This window comes from Pelophylax lessonae (genome assembly GCF_965119305.1).
Source record: "Pelophylax lessonae genome assembly, chromosome: 7".
In the NCBI taxonomy this organism is placed as follows: domain Eukaryota; kingdom Metazoa; phylum Chordata; class Amphibia; order Anura; family Ranidae; genus Pelophylax; species Pelophylax lessonae.
In genome coordinates this window covers 222,414,328-222,428,015 of record NC_138774.1, presented here as the reverse complement: position 1 = coordinate 222,428,015, position 13,688 = coordinate 222,414,328, and positions in this window count along the sequence as shown.

Below are 13,688 nucleotides of genomic sequence, written 5' to 3'. Positions count from 1 at the left end.
GAGGTCACATGCCTTTGTGGGGGTGTAAAGGGTAGTGTTCCCCAGGTATAGAGATTTTTTATTCATACTTTGTATAACATTAATAAAATTGTTTACGTGTTTTACGACAATTACTCAAGGATTGGTTATTGCCTAAAAAGTCCCACACCCTAGGGGATTTTTCTTGAGCCTTTTATTTTGGTCCTGTGGGAAAGCAGAAGAAGCCGTACATTCTGCAATGGGATTGTTAGTGGAGAAGGGAGTTCATCTATAAAAGGATCAGGTGAAGTGTGAAGTTGCCAGCCTCTTGTGTGGGAAGTGCTTGAGCCAAAGGTATGCATACCCTTGTACAGCCTAAACCAGTGGTCTCCAAACTGTGGCCCTTTGCTTGCCTTTATCTGGTCCTTGGGGCACTATTCCATCTACTGACACCAACAACCGGTCACAATTCCTCTCCACTGATACCATCAAAGGGCACAATTCCTTCCATTGACACCTACAATGGGGAAGATTCCACCAACACTCCCACTGTCCCCCCTAAAGTCTGTAGGGCAATAAACTGGCCCTTTGTTTAGAAAGTTTGGAGACCCCTGGCCTAAACCCTTGTACAGCCTTCACCGTTGCCTCAATCTAAGCTATCTCTAGGGGATTGTCATTATTAATACTGTCTATACCACAGAGATGATGAGTGAATTGTATCAACTAATGGGTAAGTTGCTGAATAAACCATGGTAGAGGAAATTAACCCTTTAAATATTTTTCAGGTCTTGGCTACCCCTGCTGAAACAAATTCAGTGTGGAGAATGCCCTCTACTTTGGTGGCCAGAAAGAGGAATGACCCCCCTTACAGTCAGTCAGACGGTCAACCTTACAGACAGCTAAAAAAGATGATTGATGTAATGCTCTGCTCGGTTATGTTGGCCCTGAAACTAGGCAGGTAAGAGGTAAATCAACCTCAGCTCAAGGAACCCCTTGTGACCTCTGGAGGAATCCTAGACTTCCACAAAACCCTTGTTGATATTGGGTGGGGTAAAAAATATCTCCTATGTAGAGCAATATACCATTTTTGTATCAACATTGGGAACTAAACTCAGTAAATAAGTTTGTTCTACAAAGTTTGGTTTGGTCACCTAATGAGGAAAAGCTCACTTATGCAGTGTGGCAAATTAAGTGTAATTGATGTTTAATCTGTTTTATTAAATTATTTTGCAAATATAATAGTCCACTTAGAAAAAACATGAAGTGTACTCAAAGGGTACAAACAAGGCAAACCAAGCCCTTACAATCTGTTTCCACGTATGTAGACAATACCTAACGGCAATAGAAACAATATCCACAAGAAATACAAGTATTTATGTAAAATAGGCAAGGAGACCCTAGTCTCAAAAGTATCAGAACCTAGTCAAGGAGCATTAGCACATGCTATTTAAAGACAAGAAAAAAGAATAATAAATCTTAACACCTCCCTGCAAATACATAGTAAGGGCCATGAGGGAGCAACAGAGTAACAGAAAGGAAGAGCACATCCCAGGACCTAGCAACATCCAATCCTGAAGGAAAGTATATATAGAACGCAAATGTAGAAGAGATGAATAAAAAAAAAAGGGAAGGGACAGGAAGGGGACATGGATATTAGGGAGGGGGTGGAGAACTTTAGGCTTTGGCAGGATCAACAAGAAGGCCCACACAAGAAGGGACCCACAAGGTCAAACCGTAGAGGAAGTAAAAGTATGGAAATTAGAGGAATGCTGGAAATTATTCCAGACTGTCCACTTGAGACTGTGGGAGTCTGATTTATCTTCATCCAGAGCTATCGTACTTTCTAAATATTCAATCTGATTAATTTCACAAGTTCAAGCGGCCAAGGTAGGCGGGTCATTTTGGACCAGAGGAAGGTATTCAGTGTTCTGCATTGTTAGCCTCAAAATGGCTCTGTAGTCTGGTGCTGAGACAGGTAGGAACAGACCAATGTAGCTGGCTGAGGATAATACGCGGTCTTTCTAGTATGGGGCCTGGCAGAATGATCTAGCAAATGTCCCTTTGGGGGCGATAACTCATGCATTTATTACCTTTAATATAGTGGGGTAGACAGCATGTACAGTACATGTAGTGCCCTCCTTTAGTTAGGCTGGTGGTTAAGGGATTAATTGTTTTGTCTTGTAGTGCTACCCCTGAAGGAGCTGCTCGATTAGATTGGTCACCTCTTCTTTGCCTTGACCACCTCAACTCTTCTGTTAACACCCACCTGAGTGTTCAACCCCAAAATATTGCAAGAAATCGCCAATATCAGTATTATATGTTCAACAACAATACAGTTTCAAGAATACACTTGCGCACAATGATTATAATAAAACGGAGAACCGATTGTATTATAATTTGCAAGAATACAAGGATCAAGATAATAACAGTTGGGATACACCTTGGTATGCAAAGAATAAGCACAAAGAAATCAGTAGTACTGTAGTGCAGCAATAATCTGTAAAAATAAAGTGTAACAATCGTGGGAAGGCTATACTGTCAATGTGCACTAGCTGAGGCTATGTTAATCATAGGGCAGTCTGGTAAGCTCTATCACTACTTAACAGAAGAGAAATGATCAGTGATAGGCTAAGTTAACGGGCATGTTAAATTATAGAGGCAGTCCTTAGGATGTTTCTTCTGCTGGCTATCATTGGGGCCATTTAAGAAGAGTTGGTGCACTTTACAACTGGCTTAGCAGAACTGTATGCAGTAGACGTAGGCTTTTGCAGTGAAGTGGTCTTTTTAAACAGCTGGAAGATGGAGGCAGTTCAACAGACATAGTTCAGTAGAATAACAGCTCAGAACTAGTATGAGTGCAATGTCATTGGGATAGAGATGCTGGGTCAGACTAGAGTGATGAAACACGTGGAAAAAAAAGTAACTTGTGTGCTGCGCTCAGTAACAGTCTATGTCAGCAGCAATAATTTTGAGCCCATAACCTTTCCCCCATTCCCAGGATATGGCTGAGGATACGCTTGGTGGAAAGGGAGCCCCCCCCCCCTTTAGGTCCTTCCCAAGGCTTCCAGAGAACAGCAGTGGTAACCGGCAGCAGTAGCATCTCGACTTTCCAGGGCAGCGGTCGGGTGGTGTAGGATGTGTCAACAGCCATGCTGCACCAGGCACTCTCAACTCAGACACAGGTCCCAGGACCTCACAGGCCAAACTCCCTGAGATCAGGAGGTGATACACAGAGGTTCTCTATCTCGCTCTCTCAGCGCTCCGAAGCTCCAGACTTTCCAGTGCAGAATGATAAAAAGCCACTCCTTTTCTCCTCCTCAGTCCCATGGTCCCTTGGTATCTGAAGCTTCTTTCCTTTGCACAGTACATTGATCCTTGTCCTCGTAAACTATATCTCCCAGGGTGCAAAGCGGCAGCTATGCCTTCTTCTTTAAACTGATTGGCCCTTGAAATACTGCCAGAGGGTGGGAGGGGGGAGGGAAAAGGGCTTTCTCACACACACAGAACACCCACTGCTGCTGTGCACTGTCTCTAGGTGCTGTGGTGGTGGGAAGGATTAGACTCCATAGCCAGTGGCATGTGGCTACAGTTTGTTCAGGGCATCCTGAACTTGGTGTTTGATTTCTCTCACCTGCTTCAGGAAGAGGCTTCCAGAATATAGGGTAGGGAGATTAAAATAGCCAGCAGGAATATTTATCACACTACAGCCAATCCCTGGAAGGATGTGTCCATAAGGTGGCTCGGAAGGTGATGAATGTTTGGGAGGCCTGAGCAGAGTGTTCTATACTCTCCAGGAGAGTTCAAGTTCTACTGGAGCTGCTGTCCTTGGGAGAGAGTTCCTGAGACAAGAGATTGCAGTCTGGGCCTCAGCAGCAGCTGGGCTGAGAGCTTGGGGGAGGTGTCCAGTGGACTTTTTGTTGGAGGGTGTTGTCCTGAGGTCCTGGTCTGGAGAAGGATGTTTTATCTCCCTCAGAGAGCAGGGCCGCTGATAAAGCAGTAGGAGGGTCGGCTGTACTGCCTTTTTGCAGAGACTGATCCTCTTCTGTCTCCCACTGCAGCGCTGCCAGCTTCTCTTCCTCTCCCTCCCTCTGGCTGCACTGCAAGGGGATTGGTTCTAGCACATGCACCCCTTTTTTCTGCTGTCCGGGCCCCCCTGTGTGCCCCTTTCCCCCACAGCACTGCCGGCTTCCCTCCTCTCCTACCGGCAAACAGGGGGAAGTCATTTACTGGCCTCTTCCTTTCCTGAATGAACACAGTGAGTGATCAGTACCAATCACTCCTGTGTCCATTCATCACCAAAGCATTGTAATCTGTTTACTATGCTTCAGTTGTGAATGAGCAGGAAGCCTCAGAGCGCTTCCTATTCATTCATTTGTGCAGCTGAGGATTTAGAGAAACGGACTTATGACCTCAGTCACTTGCGGCTAGGGGGGGGCCCTGTCAGGTAGGCTGTACGGGGCCCCCGTGATTTCGTGATTTCTAATAGCAGCCCTGTCAGTGAGGATCTACCTCTGGCTGCTGGGTGGCAAACAGCTCCTGGGATATTGTAAGACCTGATTTGGGACTGTAGTGCGTGCTGCACTTGTGTGGATTTTCTACTAGGAAGTCCCCCCCCCCCCCCCCCATTCATTTCTATTAAAGTTTTGGAATATCCTCTGACTCTAAACCCCTCTCCGGTAAAGTTCTTCAGCATAAATACTAAAAAGGCATCCCGTACACTGGGTATACACAAACTATAGTACATATGTAGTGTGGGCATACAGCACAACTCCCCCCCCATGCATTCATACTAATAAGATTTCTTCATTATGGTGAAGCTTCTAATCAGCAAACAGTTAATACACTTATTACGGCTGCTTCACCCACACATAATCTCTGTATTAGCACAGTGTTCTCTGCAAACCAAAAGCAGCATTTGGAAATGTAGACCCTGAAACACGGATACATCAATATGTATCACAGGCTTAGAGACAAACACGATTTTTACAACCCTGTGTAACCCATCTAGAAACAACGTGCTACTGAGAATAATGTATGAAGACATTTCCCTTCATTCTGTTTCAAATAGTAGTATAAATCTAATGTGCACACAGTATTCTGCCACTCGGAGTTAAAGGGATAGTCCAGGCATAACTGATATTTCCGTTATGGACAGATGTTGGTGGCTTAACGTTAACCTGTGTAAAGCAATCATTGGAAAGAGCCACACCTGTGCTGGGACAAGGTCATCTAGAGCCCAGGGCAAACATGCCAAACTGCCCCCCCCCTAAGATTTATGAGCATTATGTGTCAGCATAAACCCCCCCACCCCAAACAAAGTTGAGCACTAATCTGCATGCTTACCCCCTAAGCATACATCCCCCCCTCCTCCCAGTACAAATCTGCCCCCTGCTAAAATCCCCCTGCCAGCACAAATCTTTGCCCCCCCCCATCCCTCCTCCAAACTCAAATTCTCTCTCTCTCTCTCGCTCCAAATCCCCCCAAAACAAATCTCCCCCAAAATAAATCGCCCCTCCTAGCACAGATCCTCTCAGCCCTAAAATTTCCCCTCCAAGCACAAATCCTCTCACCCCACTCCAAATCCCCCTCCCAGCACAAAATCTCCCCTAATCCCCCCACCAAGCACAAATCCTCCCATCTAAATGTCCCCTCCTAGCCTAAATAGCCCCCAATTATCCCTACTAGCACAAATTCCTCCCCCCTCTCCCAAAAAAAAAGAAAAAAATTCCCCTCCTTGCAATAATTCCCTCTCCAAATCCCCCCTCCCAGCACAAAGTCTCCCCCTAATCCCCCCACCAAGCACAAATCCTCTCATCTAAATGTCCCCTCCTAGCCTAAATAACCCCCAATTATCCCTACTAGCACAAATTCCTCCCCCCCCCCCAAAAAAAATAAAAAAATAATCCCCTCCTAGCAATAATTCCCTCCTCCCTCTCCAAATCCCCCCTCCCAGCACAAATTCTCCCCCCACCTAGCAAAAAAAAGAGGGTGATACCCTCTCTTGTAAAAGCCAAAAAGTCATCCTATCATCTGATTAGCCATTGGATGGCCCCGGCTATCTCTATGATCCTGGGAGGCCTGAAGCGACGTCAGGACATCACTTCAGGATCTGGCAGTTGTAAACACTGCCATCTTTTCCCCCTGGAAAGCAGAGATTGATGTTTTTTTTTTTTGTTTTGTTTTTTTTTATCTCCAGGGTAGAAGAGATATTTGGGGTCTTTTTGACCCCAGATGTCTCCATAAAGAGGGCCTGTCATGTCTTATTCCTATTGCATTTCTTGTAATAGGAATAGAAGTGATCAAAAAGAAAAAAAATTAAAGACTGTTGGAAAAAAATAAAAATAAAATCAACAATAATAAACATTTTTTAAAGCGCCCCCATTCCCTCGTGCTCGCACGCATAAGCGAATGCATATGTAGGTCATGCCCGTATATATAAATGATGTTCGCACCACACATGTGAGGAATTGCCGCAAACATTACAGAGAGAGCCATAATTCTAGCACTAGACCCCCTCTGTACCTTTAAACTGGTAACCTGTAAAAAATGTTAAAGTGTCGCCTATAGAGATTTTTACTGTAGCTTTGCACCAATCCACAAGTGTGCGCAATTCTAAAGCATGACATGTTAGGTATGTATTTTTTTTTTTTTTTGGCATAACATCATCTTTTACAGTATATTTTACAAATAATTGCGTTATATATTGTGTTTATTTGCATTAAAATTCATTAAAGTGTATTTATTTACAAAAAAAATTGTGGTTGAAAAATTGCTGCACAAATCGCAAATATCATGTGGAATTTTTCCTCAGGTACAAAATACCTGTTACCTGTTAGTCAGTGATACCAAATCAGACAATATATAGCTATATATAATGAGATCAGACAAGACTCAAAATGGCTGAATCATAGTGACCTTATTTATTACAGCGTGCTGGAGTTTAACCACATTACCGCTGAGTACCGTAGTACTACTGCGCCAAAGTGGCTCGTTATCGTCTGACGACGTAGTACTATGTCGTCAGACACTCCCCTTGTGGGCGGCGCTTGCGCGCCGCCGGAGGCTCGCTCCCGCTGTTTTCAGTCACAGCGGGAGTCGGGCCAGGGGAGGAGCAGCGGCGATCGCCTCTGCTCTTCCCCGATCGTCGGGGATCGAGTATGGAGATCCGCTGCTGTGTGTAAACACAAGCGGGCGGATCTCCTAAGTGACAGGCAGGGTCAGATTGCAGGGTTCAGCATAGCTGAACCCTGGATCTGTCCTTGTGTCACACAGTCACCTCCCCTCCCACACGTCAGTAAGCACCAGGCATACATTAACCCCTCCCTCTCCAATAAAATTAACCCCTTCCCTGCCAGTGTCATTTTTACAGTAACAGTGCATATATATAGCACTGATTACTGCAGTAATGTCACTGGTACCCCCAAAAGTGTCAAAAATGTCAGTCAAGGGTCCGATCTGTCCGCCGCAATGTCGCAGTCCCGCAAAAAAATCGCAGATCGCCGCCATTACGCGTTAACAAAAAAACACCAAAAATGACAGAAATCTTTCCCTTTGTTAGTAAACGCAATAACTTTTGCGCAAACCAATCAAAATACGCTTATTGTGAATTTTTTTTACCAAACATAGGTTTCAGAAAACAAATTGGCTAAAAATTTAAAAAAATTTTGATTTTTACATTTTTTTGGGGGGAATTTCATATAAAAAAATGTGAAAAATATTGTTGTTTTTTCAAAATTTACGCTCTTTTTTTGTTTATAGCGCAAAAAGTAAAAATCGCACAGGTGATCAAATACCACCAAAAGAAAGCTCTGTTTGTGGGAAAAAAAGGACGTAAATTTCGTTTGGGTATGGCGTCGCACGACCGCGCAATTGTCAGTTAAAGTCGCACAGCGCCGAATCGCAAAAAGTGGCCCAGACGTAAGACAGCAAAATGCTCTAGTGGTAAAGTGGTTAAATATACTCAAAAATGGGTTTGTCATTACAATCTGACGTACAAGAAATGGGTTGTTATTAACATCTTTTGTCCAATCAAAGTTAACAACTAATTATAGTAAGCATTGGGTTAATCTATATTGTGATTGTATGTCATCAGGGAATTTTCGGTGATGCTCATGAAGAAGTTTCCAAAGGGACTTTTATTAGAAGTTATTCTAGGTTTTGCGGTCAGCTGTCCAGACAGAGTTGATATTCTGAAAGATAGGGAATTTCCACTGTCTCGGTCATCTGATATATTCTTAGCTTTTGCAAGCTCAGTGACACATGTAAAGAAATAACAGTAAAATGAGATTAATTAACTCGAAAGACAACCATTTTAAATGCCAGTCAAGGCATCCTGCATATCCAGAAAGGTATCCTGTATATGGCATAAATGACATAAATTGCAACGACCGCCAATTTATTCTCTAGGATCCTTGTTAAAAAAAATAAATAAATATATATATATATATATATATATATATATACTGCTCAAAATAATTAAAGGAACCGTTTTTAATCAGATTATAGCATCAAGTCAATTAAACTCCTTGGATATTGATCTGGTCAGTTAAGTAGCAGAGGGGGTTGTTAATCAGTTTCAGCTGCTTTGTTGTTATTGGAAACTAACATGTGCACTAGATGGGCAACAATGAGACAACCTCCAAAACAGGAATGGTTTCACAGGTGGAGGCCACAGACATTTGTTTTCCCTACTCATCTTTTCAGACTGTTTTCACTAGTTTTGCATTAGGCTAGGGTCAGTGTCACTACTAGTAGCATGAGGCGATACCGAGACCCGATAGAGGCTGCACAGGCAGTCCAACACCTCCAGGATGGCACATCAATACGTGCCATTGCCAGAAGGGTCACTGTTCCCCCCAGCACAGTCTCAAGAGCGTGGAGATTTCAGGAGAAAGGCAGTTACTTTAGGAGAGCTGGACAGGACAGTAGAAGATCCTTAACCCATCAGCAGGACCGGTATCTGCTCCTTTGTGCAAGGAGGAACAGGATGAACACTGCCAGAGCCCTAAAAATGACCTCCAGCAGGCTACGGGTGTGAATGTCCCTGACCAAACAATCAGAAACAGACTTCGTGAGGGTGGCCTGAGGGCCTGGCATCTTCTAGTAGGCCCTGTGCCCACTGCCCAGCACTGTGGAGCTCAATTGGCATTTGCCATTGAACACCAGAATTGGCAGGTCCACCACTGGCACCCTGTGCTTTTTACAGATGAGAGCAGGTTTACTCTGACCACATGTGACAGACGTGAAAGGGTCTTGAGAAGCTGTGGAGAACATTAGGCTGCCTGTAACACTGTTCAACAGAGTTGTATAAAGTACTCGAAACCCATACTTGATTAAAAGTACAAGTGCTCGATTAAAAAGTGACTTGAGTAGAAGTGGAAGTGCTCGATCAAAAAGTGACTTGAGTAGAAGTACTAAAGTATTCAACATTTTTTGTACTTAAGTATTGCAAGTAGTTTTTTTTTAAAATTTTGCTACTCAAGTACTGAAAGTAAAAGTACCAGTAGTTTTGAAAAAAAAAATTGCTACTCAAGTACTGAAAGTAAAAGTACAAGTACTGTGTTATGTAGTTATTAAAGAAAGAAGTCAAAAGTTTGAACATCATATTGTTTTTTATTATTTCAAATGCAGCTTTTATTTATACATACAGTAGCTTTTATTTTCGTATGCGCTGATAATACACGTTTTGAGCTTCATGAAACCTGCCATCTACTGTTCTGGCAGTGGTAATTTTTATAATTGTAACGAGTAACTATGCAGCACAAAAAAAAAATATCGGAGTAGAAGTATTGAAATCATTGAAAAAATGTAGTGAAGTAAAGTGGAAGTAGGAGAAAAGAAAAATTCTACTCTAGGAAAGTACAGATACCGCCTTTTGGTACTTAAGTACAGTAGTGAAGTAGTTCTACTTAGTTACTATACATTTCTGCTGTTCAACATGACCGGTTTGGTGGTGGGTCAGTGATGGTCTAGGGAGGCATATCCATGGAAGGACGCACAGACCTCTACAGGCTAGACAATGGCACCCTGACTGCCATTAGGTATAAAAATGAAGCCCTTGGACCCATTGTCAGACCCCATGCTGGTGCAGTGGGTCCTGGGTTCCTCCTGATGCAAGACAATGTCCGGCCTCTTGTGGCAAGAGTATGCAGCCAGTTCTCGGAGGATGAAGGAATTGATACCAGTGAATGGTCCCCACGCTTGCCTGACCTAAATCCATTAGACCACCTCTGGGACAATATTGTTTTGGTCAATGCAACCCTACCAGGTTGCACCTCAGACTGTTCAGGAGCTCAGTGATGCCCTGGTCCAGATCTGGGAGAAAATACCCCAGGACACCATTAGGAGCGTGCCCAGACGTTGTCAGGCATGCATACAAGCACATGGGGGCCATACAAACTGCTGAGTACCATTTTGAGTTACTGCAATGAAATTTCAGCAAAATGGACTAGCCTGCCGCATCATTTTGTCACTTTGATTTTCTTTAAATTCAGCCTTCTGTAAGTTGACCATTTTTTATTTCCATCAAACGATGTGGCATCCTTTCCTTCCTAACACACTACCCAGTCCATATCAGTATAGATATCCAGCATGATATTTCTCCCCATTGAGATCTGATGTGTTTTCAAAGTATTCCTTTCATTTTTTTGAGCAGTGTATAATGTTTAACCACTTACCGCCCGCCCGCCGTCATATGACGGCGGGACGGTGCGGCTATTATCCTGGGCGGACGTCATATGACGTGACCCAGTAAATGCACGGCAGGCGCGCGATCGCGGGCGCGCCGCCGTGCACTGCCGGTGTCGGCGTGTCCCCGGGACACAGCCGGTCACCGGCAGGGGGGAAACAGCCAATAGGCATGGCTGTTTCCCACGTGATCGGCTGTGTTCCAATGACACAGCCGATCACAATGGAGGCGGCCGGGAGATGACCGCGCATGCGCGATCGGGAGCGCGCAGCGCGGTCATGTCGGTGGCACTGTGTTCCGTAGGAACACAGCTGTCACCGGCGGTAGTAAACAGTCACTGACAGTGACTGTTTACTATGTGATCGGCTGTGAATCCATTCACAGCCGATCACAAAATGTAAACACAGAGCAGTAACTGACTGTTACTAGCTCTTCTCCCCTCATACAGTTTCCAGTATGAGGGGAGCAGAGCTAGAAATAGTGAGTTACTGCTCTGTACACATGTAAAAAGTAAAATCACACTAAAATCACAGTAATAAAGGTCCCCACACAGTCCCCAGCCCCCCCCAATGTCACCTGTCACCCAACAGTCACCTCATCAGTGCCCAGAAATTGACACCCATAACGTTCACATGTGAGCGCAGCGATCGCGGGCAAAATCACCGCGATTCTGCCCGCGATCCGGAAATCATTGCAAATTGCGGGACGCCTGTGCGTTGCCCGTGATTTGCAATAGCACCCCAAACGCTGTGCGATGTTGCCGCCATTTCCGCCTGCCAAATCGCAGTAACATCGCGCAAACATCGCATGACGCCCAAAAAAGTACAAGAGTTTCTTTGGGGCGTCATGCATTGTTTGCGTGATGTTACCGCGATTCGGCAGGCAGAAATCGCAGCAACATCGCACAGCGGGCAACGCACAGGCGTCCCGCCATTTGCAATGATTTCTGGATCGCGGGCAGAATCGCAGTGATTCTGCCCGTGATCGCTACGCTCACATGTGAATGTAGCCTAAAGTTCACCGGTCACCAGAGACTGCCATCAGTACCGCCGTGCACCATCGCCCGTCACCTGTCACCCATCAGTGACCATCGCCCCGTCACCTGTCACCCCATCAATCACCGTCACCTGTCACCCCATCAGTCATCGTCATCTGTCACCCCATCAGTCATCGTAACCTGTCACCCCATCAGTCACCGTCACCTGTCACCCCATCAGTCATCGTCACCTGTCACCCCATCAGTCACCGTCATCTGTCACCCTATCAATCATCGTCACTTGACACCCCATCAGTGATCGTCACTTGTCACCCCATCAATCATCGTCACATGTCACCCGGTCAGTGATTGTCATCTGTCACCTCATCAATCATCGTCACCTGTCACCTCATCAATCATCATCACCTGTCACCCCATCAGTCATCGTCACCTGTCACCCCATCAGTCATCGTCACCTGTCACCCCATCAGTCATCGTCACCTGTTTGCCATATACATGCAATCACTTACTGACCGCCTAACGACTATATGCGTCGGCCATTAAAAGCTAAATACTGGGGTTATGGCAGAAGATAGCCCCCATAACCCCGGTATTTTTTGAAACGGCGGGCGGTCGGCTTTCAGATAAGGGTGGTCCCAGTGGCGGATTCGCCGCGGAATTACCCTTACGGTGCAGGGGAAGAGGTGCCCCCCCCCCCTCCTGCCGCGTCCCAGACGTTTTCCCAGCTTACCGGACCCGCCGGCAGCGGGGAAAACTATCCGGTCCCGGATCCTCAGAGACAGGAAGTCGAGTGAGGGCAAGATGGCCCTCACTCAACTCTATGGTCTTGGAGGACCGGAGCTACGTCAAAAGATGTTGCCTAGCAACCGGTTTAAAGGGCCGCTTTTTTTTTTTGCTTTTTTTTTTTTCCTCTTTCAACAATTTTTTTTTTTTTTTTCTTTTTTAGTGTAGTTGTGAGGTGTGAGGTCTTTTTGACCCCAGATCTCACAATAAAGAGGACCTGTCATGCCTATTTCTATTACAAGGGATGTTTACATTCCTTGTAATAGGAATAAAAATTATCAAAACATTTTTTTTTTTTAAACTGTGTAAAAATAAAAAAATAATAAATAAAATAAATAGGAAAAAAAAAAAAAAAAAAAATTAAAGCGCCCTGTCCCCGTTAGCTCGCGCGCAGAAGCAAACGCATACGCAAGTCCCGCCCACATATGTAAACGGTGTTCAAACCATACATGTGAGGTATCGTTAGAGCGAGAGCAATAATTTAAGCCCTAGACCTCTTCTGTAACTCTAAGCTAGTAACCTGCAGAAATTTTTAAAATGTTGCCTATGGGGATTTTTAAGTACCAATGTTTGGCGCCATTCTGTGAGCATGCGCAATTTTGAAGCATGACATGTTGGGTATCTAATTACTCGGCGTAACATTATCGTTCACATTATGGAAAAAAAATTTGCTAAATTTACTGTTTTCTTATTTTTTAGATCAAAAAAGTGATTTTTTTTCAAAAAAATCGCATTTGGAAGACTGCTGCGCAAATATGGTGTGATAAAAAATATTGCAACGATCTCCATTTTATTCTCTAGGGTCTCTGCTAAAGAAAAATATATAATGTTTGGGGGTTCCAAGTAGTTTTCTAGCAAAAAAATGATTTTAGCTTGTAAACACCAAGTGTCAAAAATAGGCCCAGTCTTAAAGTGGATAAATGGACAACTTTGTGTAAAGCGCTACTTGGATGTTAAGCCTATGTATGTGGCCAGGCTGTGAAAAAGTGTTACACATGTGGTATCGCCATACTCAGGAGGAATAGCAGAATGTATTTTGGGGTGCAATTTTTGCTATGTACATGCTATGTGTTAGAAATATTGCATAAATGGACAGCTTTGTGTAAAAAAAAATGTGTTTTCATTTTCTTTCCACATTTTCCAAAAACTTGTGGAAAAAAATGACATATTCAAAAGACTCATTATGCCTCAAAAATTATACGTTGGGGTGTTTGCTTTCCAAAATGGGGTCATTTTATAGGGGTTTCCATTGTCCTGGTGCTC